Source organism: Ambystoma mexicanum, chromosome 13, assembly GCF_040938575.1.
Source record: "Ambystoma mexicanum isolate Mex_15411 chromosome 13, UKY_AmexF1_1, whole genome shotgun sequence".
Taxonomy (NCBI): Eukaryota; Metazoa; Chordata; class Amphibia; order Caudata; family Ambystomatidae; genus Ambystoma; species Ambystoma mexicanum.
The window spans coordinates 622,135,717-622,156,900 of NC_090938.1; positions in this window are offsets into that span (position 1 = coordinate 622,135,717).

Here is a 21,184-nt window from a genome sequence, read left to right on the forward strand (position 1 = left end):
TGTGCCAAAGTGCCAGGCTACAAGCAGCAGAATTGGTGGTGTTTATTGTCGCGCTTGAGAAACATGAAGGGCAGGAAGTGACGGTGTACAGTGACTACGTCTATGTGATGTCAACAGTACACGCAGGGCTAACTCGTTAAAAAAGGAGGGGTTACCGCCATGCGGACGGCACTCCAGTGCAGCACACATCTTTATTGGGCAGGCTTATTAAGGCACTACAACTCCCAGTAGCCACAGCGGTCGTTAAATGCACAGCTCATAATAAGCAAACAGATTGGATCTCTTGCAGGAACGAAGCCTCAGACTCAGAAGCCAAAAGGGTTGCATATTACTTCACAACTCATCGAGCGAGGAGGTCTGGAGCCCTTCCTCGGTATTCTGGACCAGCCGGCACGACAGAGATGCTGTCCCCATCAGATGCTGTGGTAAGAAACAGTGTGTCACTTTGAGCACTCCAGCCTCTTCAGGAAACCACTCACTATCTCTCACGGCGAGGCCCTTCTGTGCGCAACACAGATATTCTGAAATCATATCTGTCCGCTTTGAGGCGGGACGCTTTTATGCGCTGGGCCAGTGTTGAGATGGCCGCCACCATGATTTGTGGTCACCTTGTCTAGTAACATGCCAAATGGTTGCCCTACCAACACTTCGAAGTACCTGACTGGCCTCCTGCCGTTATTTGTTGATTTCAGACAGACCAGAAGACGATAGCCGGCCTACACCACCCAAGGCCTGCTACATAAGTTTGAGGGTCTGTCTGCGTCTGTATTACTTCACGACTCATTGAGCGAGGAGGGCTGAGCCCTTCCTCGGTATACCTGGACCAGCCGACACGACGGAGAAGCTGTCCCCATCTGAAGCTGCGGTAAGAATCAGTGAGTCACTTTGTGCACTCCAGTATCTCCAAGAAACCCCTCACTATCTCTCACTGCGAGGCCCTTCTGTGCGTAACACAGATATTCTGAAATCATATCTGCCTGCTCTGAAGCAGCTCGCTTGTACACGCTGGGCCAGTGTTAAGATGGCCGCTGCCGTGATTTGTGGTCACCTTGTCTAGTAACACTCTGAATGGTTGCTGCGCCAACACTACAGAGTTCCTGATTGGCCTCCTGCCGTTATTTGTTGATTCCGGAGAGATAGGAAGGCAATAGCCGGCCTGCACCACCAAGGCCTGCTACATAAGGCCGAGGGTCTGTCTGCCTCTGTATTATTTCACGACTCATTGAACGAGGAGGGCTGGAGCCCTTTCTCGGTATTCCCAGACCAGACGGCACGACAGAGAAGCTGTCCCCATCTGATCCTGCGGTAAGAATCAGTGCGTCACTTTGAGCACTCCAGCATCTACAAGAAACTCCTCACTATCTCTCACTGCGAGGCCCTTCTGTGCGCAACACAGATATTCTGAAATCATATCTGGCTGATCTGAAGCAGCTTGCTTTTACACGCTGGGCCAGTGTTAAGATGGCTGCCGTTGTGATTTGTGGTCACCTTGTCTAGTAACACACCGAATGGTTGCCCCGCCAACAATACGAAGTTCCTGATTTGCCTCCTGCCATTATTTGTTGATTCCGGAGAGACCGGATGGCGATCGCCAGCCTGCACCACCCAAGGCCTGCTACATAAGGCCGGGAGTCTGTCTGCGTCTGTCCGTGACGGTGCGCCAACTGCCAACCAGAAACGCTGCTGCACTGCTGCTCTGACACTCGTCCTAATACTGAGCGCACACCTCAACAGCCCGACTCCCACCGGATTCTATCTTCCGCCTGCTCTCACCTATGGGAACAGAAATGCTCCGGGACATACCACCACCACTAAAACTGTAATACGTGTGGCACATCAACGTACATCGCACCCCACAGGTACATTCCAGTGAACACAACTTCGAACTGTCACCATTACAGTAACCATATCCACTCTCTGATTGCCCTCACCCCTTATATGAAGATCGCTCTGCATGATTACAGGTCCACAGTTAAGCCACTTGCTCAAGTTTTCTCTCTGTTTGTCTCCCCTACGCCGATGGTGACCTGCAGAGTACAGTCCTAGGGCTGCATCTGCATAACCACATGCTTCCATGATATAGACACCATACCGGCTATCTACCCAATCTACCCGCTTGCACCACCCCACCTTACATACAAAGTGGGGGCCCAGCACCACTACCACCCTCCTTGCTGCATGCTGTAATCACCATATATATTGCTCTGCGATTATCGTCACCATTTATTCTCTTTGGGCCAACTCCCATATAGGCACCAGCCGCCATTATGCTCCGTCAGCTTCCTCCTTGCTAATGTACAGATTTGTTTTTCCCACTTAAAGATTCTGACTCCTTCCAATGCTTCTTGTTCCCTGTTTACCAGCACCCCAGCAGCAATATGACTGCCGGGGACATCTACAACTAGTAAGACGCAAGACCCCATGCTTCTTCACCCCAGGAAGCCATATTTAAGCACAAATGAGATCCGGTCAGTCAACGGTTGGCTTGTCCCTGTATGAGAAACTTTTGTTTCCATATCTATCCAGCATACTGCTTTTTAATAGTATATTTTAGTACATGCAGATATTTGAGCCACTTGGCCGTACATGGAGAAGCTCAACATTAACTGAGTTCACTGTTACATATTCCCCTTTCTAGGGAGACCCGGTCTAGGTCCATGATGAAGGCTGTCTGACCGACTTGCTGAAACGTCACGGGACGGAACACCCTCAGGATTGGAACTGTCCCTCTGTACTTTCTAGTACAGCTGATCTATATTTAGACGTAGACCGCTGACTAGGTCACCCCTCAGTCTGGCTCTATTTTGAACATTTGGTGCTCTTAAAAAAATCACCAATAGCAAAAAGAAAGAAATATTAACACAAACCATAAAATGCAAATGTATTTGTGTCCAGCACTGAAGTGCCCTCCACTATACTGATTGTATGTTTATGTTGAGAGGGTGACTCCTATTGGTGACAGTACCAAAATATCTATTGTACCTGTATATATTGTGACGTGTAGCATTTTATTTCTTCACTACGATATGTACTGAATATTTTTTGTTTTACAATTTTCAAAAAAAGAATTGAATAAGAGTTGAATAAGAATGCGACATTGATTGAAAACCCTTGTCATGAAAAATGTAATGAGTTGGGTCAACACTGCTTCATTAATACTGGCTAAAATATTAAAAAGCTATGTGAACTCGTTAATTTCTGTTGCTTCTCGATCTCCTAACTTCCTTTAAGCCAGCACATAGCAGTCTCTCTCTGCAACAAAATAAAACATGTTAAAATTGGTGCTGTTGATGGAATAGATGTCAAGAGAAAATGTATGTGGCAGGACGCCACCTTTATGTTTCTATGGCCATTATGCTCCACTAGGCCATCTACCAATTGTGTTGCCCTCATCTAGCCACCTACTGTATTGCCATGTACCTCCCAATTGTGTTGCATTGCTAATGATATTAATTGCTCCACCATCTACCAATTGTGTTGCCCTGATCTAGCCACCTACTGTATGACTGTATTACCATGTACCGCCCAATTGTGTTGCATTGTTACTGATATTAATTGCTACTTGCCAAACTCCAATTTTGGTGCCCTGATCTAGCCACCTACTGTATTACCATGCGCCTCCCAAGTGTGTTGCATCGCTATTGATATTAATTGCTACTTGCCAACCTCCAGTGTTGGTGCCCTGATCTAGCCACCTACTGTATTACCATGTACCGGCCAATTATGTTGCATTGCTACTGATATTAATGACTACTTGCCAAACTCCAATATTGGTGCCCTGATCTAGCCACCTACTGTATTTCGAAGTACCTCTCATCAATGCTGCCCTGCTATTTGTTTTAATTGTGCTGCCCAGCGGAAGTCATCAACTGTGCTCCACTGGTCCATCCACCTCCCCTTTACCCTATGACAAGCTCTAGAGCTGAGCATACTTGCCCTTGTGTACTAACACTGGCAAAGGCCTGCAGTTACTGCGCCCAGCCCTATGCATGTAAACTGCTTTAGCCTGCAGAACCTCATCATTGTGCCTCAGCTTCATGCCGCAGCATGACACACTGCACCTAGCCCATTATGGCTCATCATAGTGCCTATGCTAGCAAACTGTACTCAGCCCATAGTGCCCGATCACTGGGCCTTAAGCTCAGGTTAGTTAACCACACCCAGACTAAAATGTAGTAAAACTGCTGACAAACTATACCTAGATCACTTAAATGTTTTTACTGTGCCCTATACTGCTAAATTATATCTAGCCCACAGTACCCACCTTAGAAGCCATGTTTCTTGTCCTAGACAAAAGTATTATCATCCTAATGTAAACATTTCTACCCAACACCGACACTCACCCCACTCTCAAACCGCTTATCCACGTTGTATCGCCCCCCCAACATTAAAGCCATCACTATGGCCTTCACCAACTCAACTATCAAACTGCCCTCTATGAAAAATCTGCTACCAACATCTAACCAGATCAGGCCTTTATACTTCCTACCACACTTCAACCCCACACAACAGACAACACACCTAACCAGTAAAGACACCCTACACACACCAGAGATATTATCAACTACCCAATGGATCCTCTGATTCTCAAGCAAGCCAAAGTCCAACCAACCGTGCTCCACCATCTGAAGAAATCACAGACTATGCTCTAGACTCACTAACCGAACAACTCCAAAGCCTAAGCCATGCACCAACAACCACAAAACTAAATCCACTCAGGATCCCACTCATCCTTCACCCCCTCAAAAAGTCCCCTCCAACAAAAAAGCTAGGTAAACCCACAAAATCAGAGGAGCACTCATGAATGCTAGATCACTAGTAGCCCATGCCACCCAAATCACAGACATCATTACAACGAACCAGCTTGATTTCCTTGCCGTCACAGAGAACTGGCTTCACAAAGCAGCTGGCCCCACCCTCTCCGTAGCCATCCCTGACAATTTCACCATTATCAGAAAAGACAGAGAAAACTCTAAAGGAGGAGGCATAGCCTTCATCTGTAAATCCAGACTCGATATGAGAGAAACGTAATCTACCCCCTCTCATTCCGCCAAATTGCTATGAGTCAAATTACAACTATCGGCCAGCCGTACTATCTCCATGCACCTGATATACCGTCCCCTAGGACCACTAGGGACCTTTGTAGAAGACATAACGATGCTTCTCAACACCAACACCAAATCCAGCTCCCAAACTATCATACTCTGCCTGTCCTCCGTTACAAATTCAGAACCTTGCATGTGGACAGATAACAACATGATCTCATTCACCATCCAGGACAATCCCCAAACCAACTCTACCAGACCCATGGCCCCTCCGACCCTAGCTAGAAACAGGAAGAACATCATGGTTCCCAACTTCCTGCCCATGCTTCAACCCATCACCAACCTTGTGGACCTACCATCCAATCCCACATATCTCATCGACCTATACAATAACACCATTAACACAGCCATTGACACCATTGCACCACTTAAACTCAGCAAAGAGAAACCCATAGCCCACCTAAACACCTGGTTTACTCCAAGCCTAAAAGCCCTACGCATCGAGAAAAGACTTGCTGAGAGCAGATGGTAAAATAACCCAACAGCTCAGAATAAGATTCTTCTCACCTCCAAGGCCGCTAAGTATAAAAAGGAAATCATTCAAACAAAAAAGATACCTTCAATGACAGAATAGAAAAACCAAAAACAAAGGTGGGGACCCCTACATGGACATCTGGGGTGAGTTCAATATATACTAAACAGAGAGGATGCCCTATGTGCTGAAAAATTCCATAAATGTGTTTCAGAAAACGCATGCTGAGGACCAGAGAGTGTGTTATTATTAAAAATATAACATTTTATTCTGTTACAATTTCATAAAATACATCATTTTTGAACAATTATAAAAGAACAATTCATTTCCAATCAACATGTATTTTTGTGAACAAAGTTTTTTTGTGCAAATAGCGCATTTTTGTGTAACATTTCTCCTATGTGTATATCACTAACACACCATTCTACCATTCATCTTCACAATCCAATCTAGTTTGTATAGAGACATTCTAAATCATTTTTAAATCATTTTTACAGTAGTAATCTTCCTAATTTGACAGTCCACCATTTTGCATCAAAAACAAATCCTGGTGCACAGACATCCAAAACTCCCTCTGTAATAAGATAACCATGCTCCAAGAAAAAAATGAATGCCAAAAAAAAACACCCTATATAAGATTGCCCCGGATACACAAGAAGCCATTCTGCAAGAAACCTCCTCCAAGCAAACTAGTCCCAGCCACCAATTTAAATTCAACTCTATCTGAACCGCTGAGGCTGAGAAAATAATCACTTCCCTAAAATCATCCAAATGCCTGGGGACACTTGCTCAGCACTTATTATTAAAGAAGCCGCAAGCAGCCTGGCTCCTTTCATCACCACTTTTATGAACACCTCCTTCAAATCCTGCTCAGTACCCTTCAACCTCAAAGTTGCCTGAGTACTAACCCTACTAAAAAGCCTAATCTAGACCCCAATATTCCCACCAACTACAGGCCAATCACACATGTACCCTTTCTTCTCAGAATCCTGGACAAAGCCACCTACCTCCAGATTCAAGCTAATCTGCAGATCAATAACCTAGTGGGTAAACGCCAATCATGGTTCAGGCCCAGACATGGGACAGAGACAGCCCTCATAGACCTGAACAATCAATTTCACGACGGGAAAGACAAAGGTGAAGCTTCCACCCTTCTCCTCTTGGACCTGTCCACCGCGCTTGACCTCGTAAAAGATAATAACCTGTGCAATCACCGCAAAACTGCCACCCACTTCTCCAAGGAAGCCACCACCCGGATAAGCTCATTCTTGGACAACAGGTCCTTGCATGTATTCTCACCCACCTCCGCAGCAGACCTAGTTCCTATCATATGCAGAGTACCACAAGGCTCCTTCGTCTCCCCAACCCTATATAATATCTTTACAAAGCCCCTGTTTGACATACTTGACAATCTGGGTGTCTCATACACCACCTATGCAGATGACACCCAGATTCTCATCCCTATCCTAGGTGACTATGACAAAGATACATTCATGATCAATAAAATCTATCTAATTCTACAAACATGGATGGCCCCCCATGGCCTATGCCTCAACGATGAAAAAACAGAGCTCCTAATCGTTGTGTCCCCTAACAAATTGACTAAACTATCCACTCTCTTTAATTCCATCCTCATTGATGGAATTAAGATCACAGTTTCTAAGGAGGTCAAGTCCCTAGGCTTCTACCATGAATCGGGTCTTAACCTTAATAAACAAATCAACGCCACAGCGTCTCCCACCAACTACACATGCAAACTGATCTTTACATGAAGACCATTCCTGTCTGCGGCAAGCTGCATAACAATTGCAAGAGCCTTAATCCTTTCCAAAGTAGACTACAGCAAAGGTAACACCTCTAAATTACAAACAATCCACAACAATGCCTTAAGAGTGGATCTAGGCATACCCAAATCCCAACACATCGCCCATGTGAGACATGATACCAATTGGCTTTCCATAACTGACCGAACAAGCTCAAATCACTCAACCTCACTCATAAATGCTTGTCCAATAAGGCTCCACTTTACCTCACAGACAGATTTTCTAAACACACCTCCACACGTCCCATCAGAAAAGCACAAACCAACAGTCTCAGAATATCTAAATTCAAGCTAAAAAAAACAAATAGGAGGTGCTAGCTTTCCAGTCATGGCCGTGCAACTGTGGAACTCTATATGGGACTCACTAAGAGCCATATCTCCCTTCCATTGCTTTAAATCTAACGCCAAGAAGGGGCTGCATTCCCTAGACTGCTGACCCCTATTATGTTTTCTTGTACTTCCATCCGTTGATTTCACCTAAATATGAAAAAAAATTTAGTAATGCATCCAGTGTATATATGTACCTCGAGGACACATTCTCCTGCTCTAGCTGTACTTTAACCGCACATTGTACCTATTCTTTATTGTGTATATCTTTATACTGTCATATGTAACCTTGTAACATGCTCTGCGCACAGATGGCTATGGGCCCGGCATGCACTATAAATGAATAAACAATTACAATTGCAATATTCACCAGATATTTGGAATTGTAATACTGAGAATATTAAAGAGAAACTAGTCACAACCATGATAATGCAAGAAGGTTTTAATAAATTATTGATAACCCAACTAATGGAAGTTCAAGGGAGTGCACGAAAGGAAGAGCAGAAATTATGGAAGCGAAAGGGGGTGTTCTTTATCCCCCACAGATTCATTATGTTGACAAGATAGCACTGGAAAGCCTGTGATGCCAGTAGCGTTATTAAAGGTTGCGCTTGAACAGCTGCAATACACCGTGCATGTAATTAGGGAGAGTCTTGCTACAACGATTGCAGAAGTGTGGTTCATTCTGAATTTGCTGGAATACGTTGCACTATTTACGATAAAATGCATTGTGTGTGAAAAGGTTACTGCTGGGCATAGCACATAGTTCTACTACTTCTTTTCATACATTTCGACCACTGATCGAGTCAGGTGCATGTACACACCTTGATGCCACTTGCGCGGAAAAGTTTTTAGTGAGCAAAGTCTTTCCAAGATGGGGTGTGTGTGAAGTGCTGAGATCCGATAATGGGCCGCATTTTGTTAATGAGCTATTTGAACAAATAGGGCTACTATTGAATATTAAACATACGTTTTCTTCTGCTTATCACCTGCAAGCAAACAGGGTATGTTAGAGTCTCAACAGCCTCCTTAAAGAAAGGATTGCCAAGATTAAATTGATGTTGAAGAAGGGATGGCTATACTGTCTACCCTTTGCATTATATGCCCTTCGGAATCAGCAAGGTTCAGTCCATCACTTCACTCCTCACTATCTAGTGAACGGGCGGCAAATGAGAACGCCTCTTACACCTCCATCTAGGAGTAGAAGTGATGCCCACAGTGTAGCTAAAACATTAGGTGATGAATTGTATGACTATTTGACATGTATGACCTCTAGCATCTCTCTCATTTCAGATACACTCAAGGGCTATGGTGATTGGTCTCACAACACAGATGAAGACAAGTCAACAACCAGCTCAACTGAAGTTTTATCAGCAACCAAGTTGTATGTTGGTTATCTTGCGCTTATAAAAAACGGTACCCGAAAGTGTCATGAGCCACGGTTTAATGGACCCTTTTGTGTTAAAAATATAACCCCTTACGCTGTGAAGTTCCAAGGGAGACAAGCTTAAATTCACTTAGGAGAAGTGAAGTCCACAAAAGTGAGACCTTCAATCCCACCATTGCAGATCCAGAAGTAAGACTAGAAGAGGAATTTCAGTGTGTGTAGAATCGATCAATGACGAAGAAGAAGGACGATAAAGCAATGACCAGTGAATGATGCAGATTTAGCTTGGACTAAAATTCAGCAAATGCTCCTTAAAGATATTTTAGCTGGATTACAAAGATTTGCAGCACATTTTAGTAGGCCAAAAATGAACTTTAGAGACACATTGATGTACCAAAGTTATGCATAATCGTCAATTCTTGATCAAAAATTGGAAACAAGATCAGCATTCAGATTAATTTCATGGTTCATATCTATTTGAAGCAGTTAAATGGTATGGTCCTTACAGACAGTGATGTGCATCAGCTTGTGCTAGCTGTTTTTATATTAATACTTCAAGCTTATCCTACTCTTGTCAGAAGAGACATTGATATTCCCAGAATCCTAAAAATGATAAGGAGACAAATCATTGCGATAATCGAGCACATTTTACAATTACAGGTGTAAAAGAGATTTGAGGATTGTATTACAAATGATAATTTTAGAAGCATAAGCATACATTGTCCACCTGACAGTAGACATCCAATCACAATCCCACCCCTTATATAAAGACAACTTAGATGATCCCCTTGATCCTATCACAACACCTTGTAGGGTTTTCACATTTGCCACATAGTATGACATCACCTCTGACGTATCTTTCGTAAATAAGGCTGTTTTCATGTGAAATGAGTGAGAGCTCAATTGAACGTCTGTTGATGTCCGTTGTTACCCCCCCCCTGTTTTAGATAATTGTTAATAAAACAGCAACCTTTGCCATCTTCCTGAGTTGGTTTGATTTTTTAGTGTCAGAGTTACTCTGCATCCCCATCTATTGCATGCACACTATCCAAAGGGCCTTACGCTCACCTTATTCATCGAGCCCTGGACTATAAAGATCAGGTCTAACAGCGTAATGATAGTTCCTATAATCGACATAATTCCCAATTGAAGCACATTGATACATCTGTTCCTCCAACAATAGAAGAACTAGCCAACTTTGAGAAAGCAGCAGGCTTCACTATTAATTGCTCTAAATCACATTTCACAGCGTGAATGATAAATTAACGATCAAAAAAGAAAAATGCCATTAAAGTGGGAGGCCTTGAATATCTGGTGTTCCAATTATTAATAGAAGCTTTCTCACCACAATGTACCCCTCCTTATCAAACAATTACAAGCAGACTTAGGGAGATGGGCAACACATGGAATTTCATGGATGGGTAGGATACATGCTCTGAGAATTAACCTAGTACCTGAATTACTTTGCTCACTCACCAGTCTCCCCATTCTGATCCCTTTACCTCTCCTATCTCACTTACAACGCAAACCTTTCTACTAGATCTGGAATTACAGACCTCCCCGTATTGGACGGAAAGTACTTATGCCCAACCATGCTTGGGGTCTGTAAGTTCCCGCAAATGACAGCTGTCTTTTGGCCACCCAGATGACCCACCTCTTTGACTGTCTACAGTTCTCTGCAGACCAGAGATGGACACAGAAAGAACAGGCTGCTTTCTGTATCCCACTGCCCCATCGCCCTTTCGTAAGGAGAGAAACATGCTGCAATGCTGGTTCCTTCTCCCGGCAGCAAAAACATCACGATGCTAATGGTACAAGGAGCAAACACTATGGCAGACAAACCCTGGCTCTGCAGTGATAGGCGACCCTGAATTCTCCCCAGGTATCAATAACAGAGCTTTTCAAAATTGGATAAAGGGATGCCTGGCACGGCTGAGTGACTGTTTTATCCAGTGTATCCTCCTATCCTTCATACAGGAAAACAAATAATGTGCCCTACTGAGACCTATACATAATCTCAGCTGCTCCACTACATAGCTCATCACCCCACCCGCTTAGCGGGCTCGAATCGCAACATGCAATGTGTACTTACCGGCCCAAAACACTGACCTGTTTTACATGGGGATTTGCCTGACCAAAACATTTCACAGTCAAATTCAGAATCTCGCCTTAAAGGAGCAATGGACACCCAAAAAAAAAAAAATTCCTTTAAATAAATGTAAATGCCAACCAACAATCAGATATGAGAGGAACTATGAATGAACTTCAATCTAGTCCCCCTTAATAACATTTATCAGGTGCCAAAAAATAGGGTGCTGCTTCTTGTTTATATAAGGATCTGATATATCGAATTTAGAGGCAGATGCTCGCGAGATCACCAGGGAACAGCTTGGAATTTTGCTTTTTGCTGACAATGCGATTCTTTTAGCAAAACAAAAACCTCTGGCCTCCAAAAATAGCTGGCTACATTTAAAATGTGTTTCCAAAGCTCTCAAACATGTGTCATACAGCTAGTCATCACAGGACAAAGCTAGTTTAAACATGTGCATTTGAATGTCCAACTGACAGAGCAGGATCATTTTGTTTTCCTTTTTAGTTATCCAAAACAGCCAAGAACGATTCTATCATTTGCTGATGTGTTTCAGGAAAAGAATATTCCTGCTATGGCCAATCCTCTGTCAAGTGGGACCTGCTCTATTGCTGGCAAATCGTTACCCTCGAGGGGGACAAATACTATCCAGAAATGCAGCCGATGCATGGAGCTCAAACCTCCCAAAAGGGGATCAGGGTTTCTTTCCCAACACATTGTTTTTAAATAATGGCTTAAAAGTGCCATTTTAAAGCACATATTTAGTGAAAAAATCATAAAAATCCATACCATTTACAATCTTTTTTTAGGGATACTCGTAAGAACAATCCAATAGATGCCAGAGTATATAGGAAGAATGTCTATGCATTTTTAGGATGCATGAGCGCACAACGTATTGCAGCGTTGGGTGGCTGGGTATGCGTGTGTGGGTGTACGGTGAAAGGGTGCACACTTAAATGTATGGGTGGCTGCCTGGGTGTGCCTGTATGGTGAAAGGATGCACACTTAAATGTATGGGTGGCTGCCTGGGTGTGCCTGTATGGTGAAAGGGTGCACACTTAAATGTATGAGTGGCTGCATGGGTGTGCCTGTATGGTGAAAGGGTGCACACTTAAATGTATGAGTGGCTGCATGGGTGTGCCTGTATGGTGAAAGAGTGCACACTTAAATGTATGAGTGGCTGATTGGGTGTGCCTGTATGGTGAAAGGGTGCACACTTAAATGTATGAGTGGCTGCCTGGGTGTGCCTGTATGGTGAAAGGGTGCACACTTAAATGTATGAGTGGCTGCATGGGTGTGCCTGTATGGTGAAAGGGTGCACACTTAAATGTATGAGTGGCTGCATGGGTGTGCCTGTATGGTGAAAGGGTGCACACTTAAATGTATGAGTGGCTGCCTGGGTGTGCCTGTATGGTGAAAGGGTGCACACTTAAATGTATGAGTGGCTGCATGGGTGTGCCTGTATGGTGAAAGGGTGCACACTTAAATGTATGAGTGGCTGCATGGGTGTGCCTGTATGGTGAAAGGGTGCACACTTAAATGCATGAGTGGCTGCATGGGTGTGCCTGTATGGTGAAAGGGTGCACACTTAAATGTATGAATGGCTGCATGGGTGTGCCTGTATAGTGAAAGGGTGCACACTTAAATGTATGAATGGCTGCATGGGTGTGCCTGTATGCTGAAAGAGTGCACTCTTAAATAGATGGATGGCTGGGTGTGCATGTGTATATATGGTGAATGGTGTGTGTGCTTGTGTTCAGGGCACAGCAAAACCTACATTTCAGGGTGGCTAACCTCTTAAATGTTGGGAGAGGCGCTAACTTCACCTGCGGTGGAGAGGAGCAAACTTATTTGTGAGGGGGCATCTAACTTCTTTACACATTTCAATGAGACTATTCTAGTGCAGCTTCAATGTTACAAGCAGTTCACTCTCTCCTTTTAGTCTGAAAGCACCCACTTAAGGACTGCTGTGAGAATGACTGGTCTCCTGTTCCCTCTCTACCCTTCCAATCACTCCCCTGGCATGCAAGTACTAAACCCACATCACAATTTCAATTGCTTAAAAAATGTGGCATTTGAATGCAGGTACTAACAGTGAAATGCTGTACATTAATAATAGCTGGGATGGGCCCTTGTTAACAGCTAAACCCATGTGCTGTTTAACATCTGTGTCCTTTTCTGTCCGGCAACTGCTCTGTTTGTCAGCAAGGTCAAGTCAACATAGCCCACAATTTCAGTGGGGGTGGGGTGCTGAAGCCCAGTCAGCTCAATTGAGTTGCACCACTACTTGTGTATAATGCCTTGATTACTTATTGGTAATCTTCATTACACCTAGCCCTATTCTTCCTCTTCCCAGTACTTGTGTATGTAATGATACACAAGTTATGTTATGTTACCTGAACTTGTAGAGCGCACGTTCGCCCAAGGGCATCATGGCGCTGGTGAGGAAGCTATCAAACAGGAAGAACAGTAATAGTCAAAGAGCTAAAATAAAGTAGTTTTCAGGGCTTTCCTGAAAGCCAAATGGTTAGAGGTAGACTTGAGTGATAATGGAAGGGTGTTCCACAGCCTTGCCGCAGCAATGGAAAAGGCTCTGCCACCGAGTCTTTCCCGGTTATACCTAGGAACCGCCAAGAGGTTGGTGTTCAGGGAACGAAGATTGCGTTCCGGGATATAACGAACAAATTTGGTTTGAAGAAACTCAGCACCTAGGCCCTGGATTGCTCGGTGGACAATACACAGTGACTTGAACTTAACTCGCTGGGCCACTGGGAGCCAGTGGAGTTGGCGAAGCACTGGCGAGATATGAGCTCCATAGGGAGAACCTGTGGCCAGTCTAGCTGCCAGGTTCTGCATACGTTGGAGACGTTGGAGAAGGCCCGTCGGCTGGGCGAGGTATAGGGAGTTGCAATAGTCCAACCGTGAGAGGACTAATGCGGCTACCACAGGAGGGCGCATAGCCTCTGGGATCATAGGGAGGACCCTCTTAAGTACCCTAATCTGGTGGTGGGCGGATTGGCAGACCGTTGAGACCTGATTTGTCATGGACAGGGAGGTGGAAAGAATGACCCCTAAGTTCTTTACTTTGTCCACTGGACAGGGCAGGGGGCCCAGTGAAGTAGGCCAAAAAGCAGGGGTCCATAATGACGGGCTGGGAGGACAGCCCACCAGCATCACCTCAGTTTTATCGCCATTGAGCTTGAGCCAATTTTGGTCCATCCAGACACCGACTGATGTCAGACAGTCATGAAGAGAAGCTGCGACCTCGGTATAATCCTGATCCAAACGGATCAGGATTTGAGTATCATCCGCGTAGGAATAACAATTAAGTCCATACGAGCGGATAAGGCAGACCAGTGCCCATATATAAATATTGAATAAGATAGGGGAAAGAGAGGATCCCTGGGGGACACCACAGGTGAGGGCACAAGGGACAGAGAGGAAAGGGGGCATAGCAAGGGTCTGGGTGCGGTCTGCAAGAAAAGAGGTAAACCAAGCCAGGACTGATCCAGAAATCCCGATTTGTGCTAGACGTGAGAGGAGGATAGGATGGTCCACCATATCAAATGCGGCGGACAGATCCAGCAAAATCAAAGCTCCAACTCCACCTGCGTCCGCAAGTCTGGACATATCGTCTTGCACTGAGACAAGCACACTCTCCGTCCCTCTTCCTGGCCTAAAACCTGCCTGGGCAGGATTAAAGATCTTAGAAGATTCTGGGATAAGGTAGAGGTACATGAAGGTAATGCCTGACTTAGCTACCTGTAATCTTCATTACGCCTAGTTCCACTCTTCCTCATCCCAGTACTTATCAGTGAGGCAAGGAGCCTCATACATAAGCACTGGGACAAGGAAGAGGGACATGGAGGTAATTCTGGGCCAATGAGCTTATTTTGGAGGTTGGGGTAGAAAATGGGAGGGAGAAGGGATGTGTGAGGGGTGGTGTTGTGCAATAAATCATAATGGTCGTCCAGGTCCATGCTAAGCAGGTACGATATGTGGTATTAGTGGGGAGAGAGGCATTTTGGTGCAGCCAGTCTAGTCATTCCTCAGTTTGGTATGACTTTTTTAACTGGGCATTTCTGATAAAGCAGTCCTGCTAAGTGTAATTACCTGGCTAGACTGGCATTTGGTTTCTGCCAGTCTAGCCGTTTCTTACTGCGGCACTGTATATTTTTCTGGGCATCTGTGATAAAATGATATGATATGATAAGTCATATATAACGCACCTGTACACAAGTGTTGTTAGGCACGACAAAACAATGGAAGGAAAACAGAGGGAGGACAAGACAAATAATCTTACTAAGCCTTGCGTCATTCAGATCATGCAAGTGTGAGAACGAGAAGTGCAAGGAGAAGGGGAGGGGAAAACAGGGCAGCAATTCTCTGAGTAAGTGCAGCCAGGGCAGCGCGGCTCTGGGTAGTGCAAGGAGAACAAGGGACTATAGGGTTCACTGACAGCCCCTAACAGCATGGTCGGCCCGCAGCAGTGCAAGGGTGACTGATCAAGAAAGAGCCCAGACTCATTGAGACTGAGGTTGGCCAAGCAATCAGTTGGTACACCAGACAGGTAGGTAAGGTAGGACAGCAGGGAAGGGAGAGAAAGAAAGCAGAGGAGAAGAGGAACATTTTGAGCTGCTTCCGGATATTCAGGTGGTCTGGCTCAGGTTTGGGAGGGTCAGAGAGGCCATTCCAGAGGGAGGACCTGCAGGGGAGAAGGAGCTACCCCCCCACTGTCTGCCTGGAGAAACATCTAACCCTTAGGGCTTGGAAAGAGCGTTGGATGTAGTGTGGATTCCAGCCCCAGAAAGCATAGTGGACAATGCAAAGGGTCTTGAACTTGATCCTTGCAGCCACCGAGAGCCAGTGGAGAGATTTCATGGCTGGAAAGATAAGGTCCCTGGGCTTGAGGCCAAGGATAAGTCTTGCAGTCATGTTCTGGATTAGTTGCAGAGGGTGGAGAGTAGAGGAAGTCAGATTGAGAAAGTGACTGTTGCAGTAGTCCAGCCTAGAGAGAACCAGAGCTCTGGAGACAGTGAGCTTCTGGGAGAAAGTGAGAAAGGGAAAAGTCCCTTTGAGGAGGTGCAGCTGGTAGTGGGACTTCTTGGCGACCTCCGAGATGTGAGGAGAGAAAGAGAGAGTGAAGTTGAAGATGACACCAGGATTGAGCGAGAGAGGGGAATAGCTGAGGGAGCATGGAGGAAAGCTGGGTGTCATCCGCATAACACTGTAAGTTAGAGGAGAAGATAGAGATCAGGTGGACCAAAGGGGCCTTGTAGAGGTTGAAAAACCAAGGTGAGAGGATAGAGCCCTGGGGAACGCCACATGTAGAGAGAGGTGGCGGAGTGAAAGGGACCAAGTTGGACCTGGGAGGGGCGGTCCAAGAGGAAGGAGGCCAGCCACTGCAGGGCCTGATCCATGATGCCCAAGTTCTCACAGAGTCAATTGATCGGGATGGCGTGGTTGACCGTGTCAAAAGCAGAGGAAAGTTCCAGTAGGATGAGGACAGAAGGAATGCTGGAATCAATGTTAGAGATCAGATCTTCACAGCTGTTCAGGAGAGCAGTTTCCGTGCCTCTGGCAGCTCTTAAGCCACACTGATGGTGATGGAGACAACCAACAGATTCAGTATGGAGAGTAAGCTGGCAGTTTGCCAGCTTTTCCAAGAGTTTGGGAGAGGGGAAAGTTCCAGTGGCAAAATAATGATTACAGAAATCGGCCAAGGCTGGATCAAGGGCGTCAATGTGGTCCTTGATGGTTCAGGAGGAGCAGGCGAACACCTGTTTCGACAACACTTCCATAGATGGGACTTTTCTAGAAACCTCATCAGGCTTTAGAGAGAAAGAGGGGAAAGGAGGAGGAGAGGGAGAGATGGCCAAAGGGGGCCGAGAGAGAAAGAGGGAGAGGAAGAGGAGATAGTGGACAGTATGTCCTGAGTTTTAACGGAGAAGCGAGAGGCCAAAGCCGTACAGAGGGCCTGTTGAGGAAACAGGAGAGGTAGAAACTGCAACAGGATTGGCCAGTTCCTTGCCGATTTTAAAGAGTTTGGCTGTGTTGTTAGAGGCAGCAGAGATGCAGGCTTGAATGTGTAATCTCTTCTTGATGAGTCTCATTGCTTCGACTTGCATTTTGATGCAACCAGTCTAGGTATGTCTTAATGCGACCTGGCATGTTTTACTGTAAAGTTATTATGTGTCTACACTGGTCTACATTGTGCAGCCAGTTGGACATGTTTTCATTGTGGCATGGCACTTTTAATAGCAAAGCATTAATGTTCATGTGCACTGTGGGTGACTTGCATGTATTGGATTGGTGTTACCCTACACAACAATAGCAAACACTGTGGCTTTTTTGCCAATTTTTCTCAGAAAGTGTGCTGTATATTGCATTAAAACACATATTTATATCTTTCTCCTAGTGCAGTGTGTGGCATACTCCTTCAGCAACAGGTTTGTGCGTATTGCGCACATGTGGTAATCTAGGCCGGCCCAGAGTGTGGCGCGACTCATGATTTCTTGCCGAGTTGGGGGGCGGGCCCTCAGCAAGGCTCGAGGGGGGGCCCAGATCTTGTGCTACGCCACTGGCACAAGCACCACTCAGTGAAACACTCAAGCTCATTTCAGTGAGACACATAAGCACCTCAGAGATAAATGCAGAAGCTCCACTCAGTGACACACTCAAGCTCATTTCAGTGAGGCACATGAGCACCTCAGAGATAGATGCACACGCTCCACTCAGTGAGACACACAAGCTCATTTCAGTGAGGCACATGAGCACCTCAGAGATAGATGCACATGCTCCACTCAGTGAGACACACAAGCTCCCTGCAGGGAGGCACATAAGCACTTCAGAGGTAGATGCACAAGCTCCACTCAGTAAGACACAAACGCTCCTTGCAGGGAGGCACACGAGCACCTCAGAGATAGATGCACAAGCCCCACTCAGTGAGACACACAAGCTCCTTTCAGGGAGGCACATAAGCACTTCAGTGGTAGATGCACACACTCCACTCAGTAAGACACTCACGCTCCTTGCAGGGAGGCACACGAGCACCTCAGTGATAGATGCACAAGCTCCACTCAGTGAGACACACAAGTTCCTTGCAGAGAGGCACATGAGCACCTCATCTCAGAGATAGATTCACAAGCTCCACTCTGTGATATACTCCACTCAGTGAGATACACAAACTCCTTATTGCGAGGCTAATGGCTATCTCTGAAGTAGATTCACAAGCTCCACTCCGTGAGACACACAAGCTCCTTTCAGGGAGGCACATAAGCACTTCAGAGGTAGATGCACAAGCTCCACTCAGTAAGACACACAAGCTCCTTTCAGGGAGGCACACGAGCACCTCAGATACACACGCTCCACTCAATGAGACACACAAGCCCCTTGCAGGGAGGCACATGAGCGCCTCATCTCAGAGATAGCTTCACAAGCTCCACTCTGTGAAATACCCCACTCAGTGAGACACACAAGCTACTTTCAGCGAGGCACATGGGCACCTCAGAGGTAGATGCACAAGCTCCACTCAGTGAGACACACAAGCTCCTTTCAGGGAGGCAAATGAGCACCTCACAGATCGATGCACAAGCCCCACTCAGTGAGACACCCAAGCTCCTTTCAGGGAGGCACATGGGCACCTCAGAGGTAGATGCACAAGCTCCACTCAGTGAGACACACAAGCTCCTTTCAGGGAGGCAAATGAGCACCTCACAGATCGATGCACAAGCCCCACTCAGTGAGACACCCAAGCTCCTTTCAGGGAGGCACATGGGCACCTCAGAGGTAGATGCACAAGCTCCACTCAGTAAAACACACAAGCTCCTTTCAGGGAGGCACACGAGCACCTCAGAGATAGATACACACGCTCCACTCGGTGAGACACCCAAGCCCCTTGCAGGGAGGCACATGAGCGCCTCATCTCAGAGATAGCTTCGCAAGCTCCACTCTGTGAAATACCCCACTCAGTGAGACACACAAGCTACTTTCAGGGAGGCACATGGGCACCTCAGAGGTAGATGCACAAGCTCCACTCAGTGAGACACACAAGCTACTTTCAGGGAGGCACATGAGCACCTCACAGATCGATGCACAAGCCCCACTCAGTGAGACACTCAAGCTCCTTTCAGGGAGGCACATGGGCACCTCAGAGGTAGATGCACAAGCTCCACTCAGTGAGACGCACAAGCTCCACTCAGTGAGACACACACCCTCCTTACGTACAAAGCAGAGGCTCCACTCAGGGAAATGCACAAACCTCACTCATCACGTTCTCAAGCTCCCCTCGTTGTGATGCACACACTCCCGTCAAGCCCCCCAGGTGAGATGCCAATTGTTTGAGCATTCTACTAATGACTTAAACATACATGTTATAATGTACCTCTGCAGAGTAGTGATGCTGGTGTTTTGATGAAGGGTCATAGGGACTGCTCAGAGGACGTATATTGCGCATGCACGCAGCATATTTCCTTTAGTTGCATAGCGGCCCGCTCGTTGCCATGCCACCGTAACCTTGGTTCGCTGCGTGGAAGCCGATCATAAGAGGTAGTTACTATGCGCAATTCCCACTATCTTCCAGTCTAGCTCAGCTTCAGACTTGGACAGCTTGCCTCCATCTTGGAACACTCAAAGCCACCAATGTAAATCTCCAGATGTTTTATCTAGCACCAACATCTGGTGATTCAAAGTGTCCACGATGTTTGCTGATCAGATGCACATGTTTGGGAGATAAAGTGATGTCCCCAGTGTAACATAATTCGCTTGAGTGGGGGAAAAGGATTAGAACTCAGATGTCCTTGCTTCACAAGTGGCAACTACGTGTATGTGCTTAATCAGATCCCGAGCCAACATGGCGTCCTCTACCAGAGGCACAGCAAACAGGCCACTAATGTAGATCTCAACAGAGAGAGTTTTATTTTAACACCCCGGTCCGAAGGACATATATTTCCTTCAAAACACAGTGGAGGGATCACTGGAGGACCAATACTGATTATTGTGGGTTCAGGATAACAGCAGGTTGGCCGACTTCTATTGGCTACCGAATGGCCCTGTTTTAAGATTTCTGGAAGAAGAAGTATGATCTCTGCTGTGAGCAAAGGAGAGGTGATTCCCACTGCCCCCATTTCCAGTGCCCAATAAGATTTCTGGAAGAAGAAGTATGATCTCTGCTGTGAGCAAAGGAGAGGTGATTTCCACTGCCCCCATTTCCAGTGCCCAATAAGCTTTTATGGGGTAATACATGGGTAATGATCAATGTTCTGCTTAGAAACAAATTTAAATGAATCTTGGGGATTGATAGTTTCGCGTGATGTGCAATTTATTGGATGGACTGTCACCCTAGTTTGAAGGTGACAACCTCAAAATTAGTGTGATTTGAGAAGTATAGGTTTTGGGGGTCTCCAAAGGTTTTGGATGGAGAAACTTGGAACAGTTTCTTGAGAGGTCACAGACTTTTGGATGCAGGTGTTTCAAAGTTGTTTTTCCATAATTTTCAAAGTAAAAAATAAATCATAAAAAGGCAAAAAGTTTTGTGAAATTATAAGACCTATGGTCGAGTAATTTGGCGACATAAACTACATTTTCGTCCATGGTCGCACTGGCCCATAGGGCAATATGGTAATCCCAAACCAAAAATGCAAAATGCTAGTGTGGGGCAGTTTTTCTGATCAAAGCAGGCCACCTTTTTGGCTTATGTGGGACAGTTTGTTAAGTTACTTCACCATGTTGCCATGAGTTTTAACCAGTGTTACTGAATAAATATTCTTTAAAATGCACAATGTACAGCACATTTTATCAAAAACGTCCCCCTTGGGTGCTACTGCGTCTGTCTCAAAAGGAGTGAAATGCCGCTTGCAACTGTGGGCCACTTTTTCATTGGTGCCGGGGATAATTTTATAGCCCAGTCCGATTCTCTCTTGTATGTCTCATAACTGAAATGCATGCAACGCATGGGTCCTGTCAAAAGACCATGTGATCCATC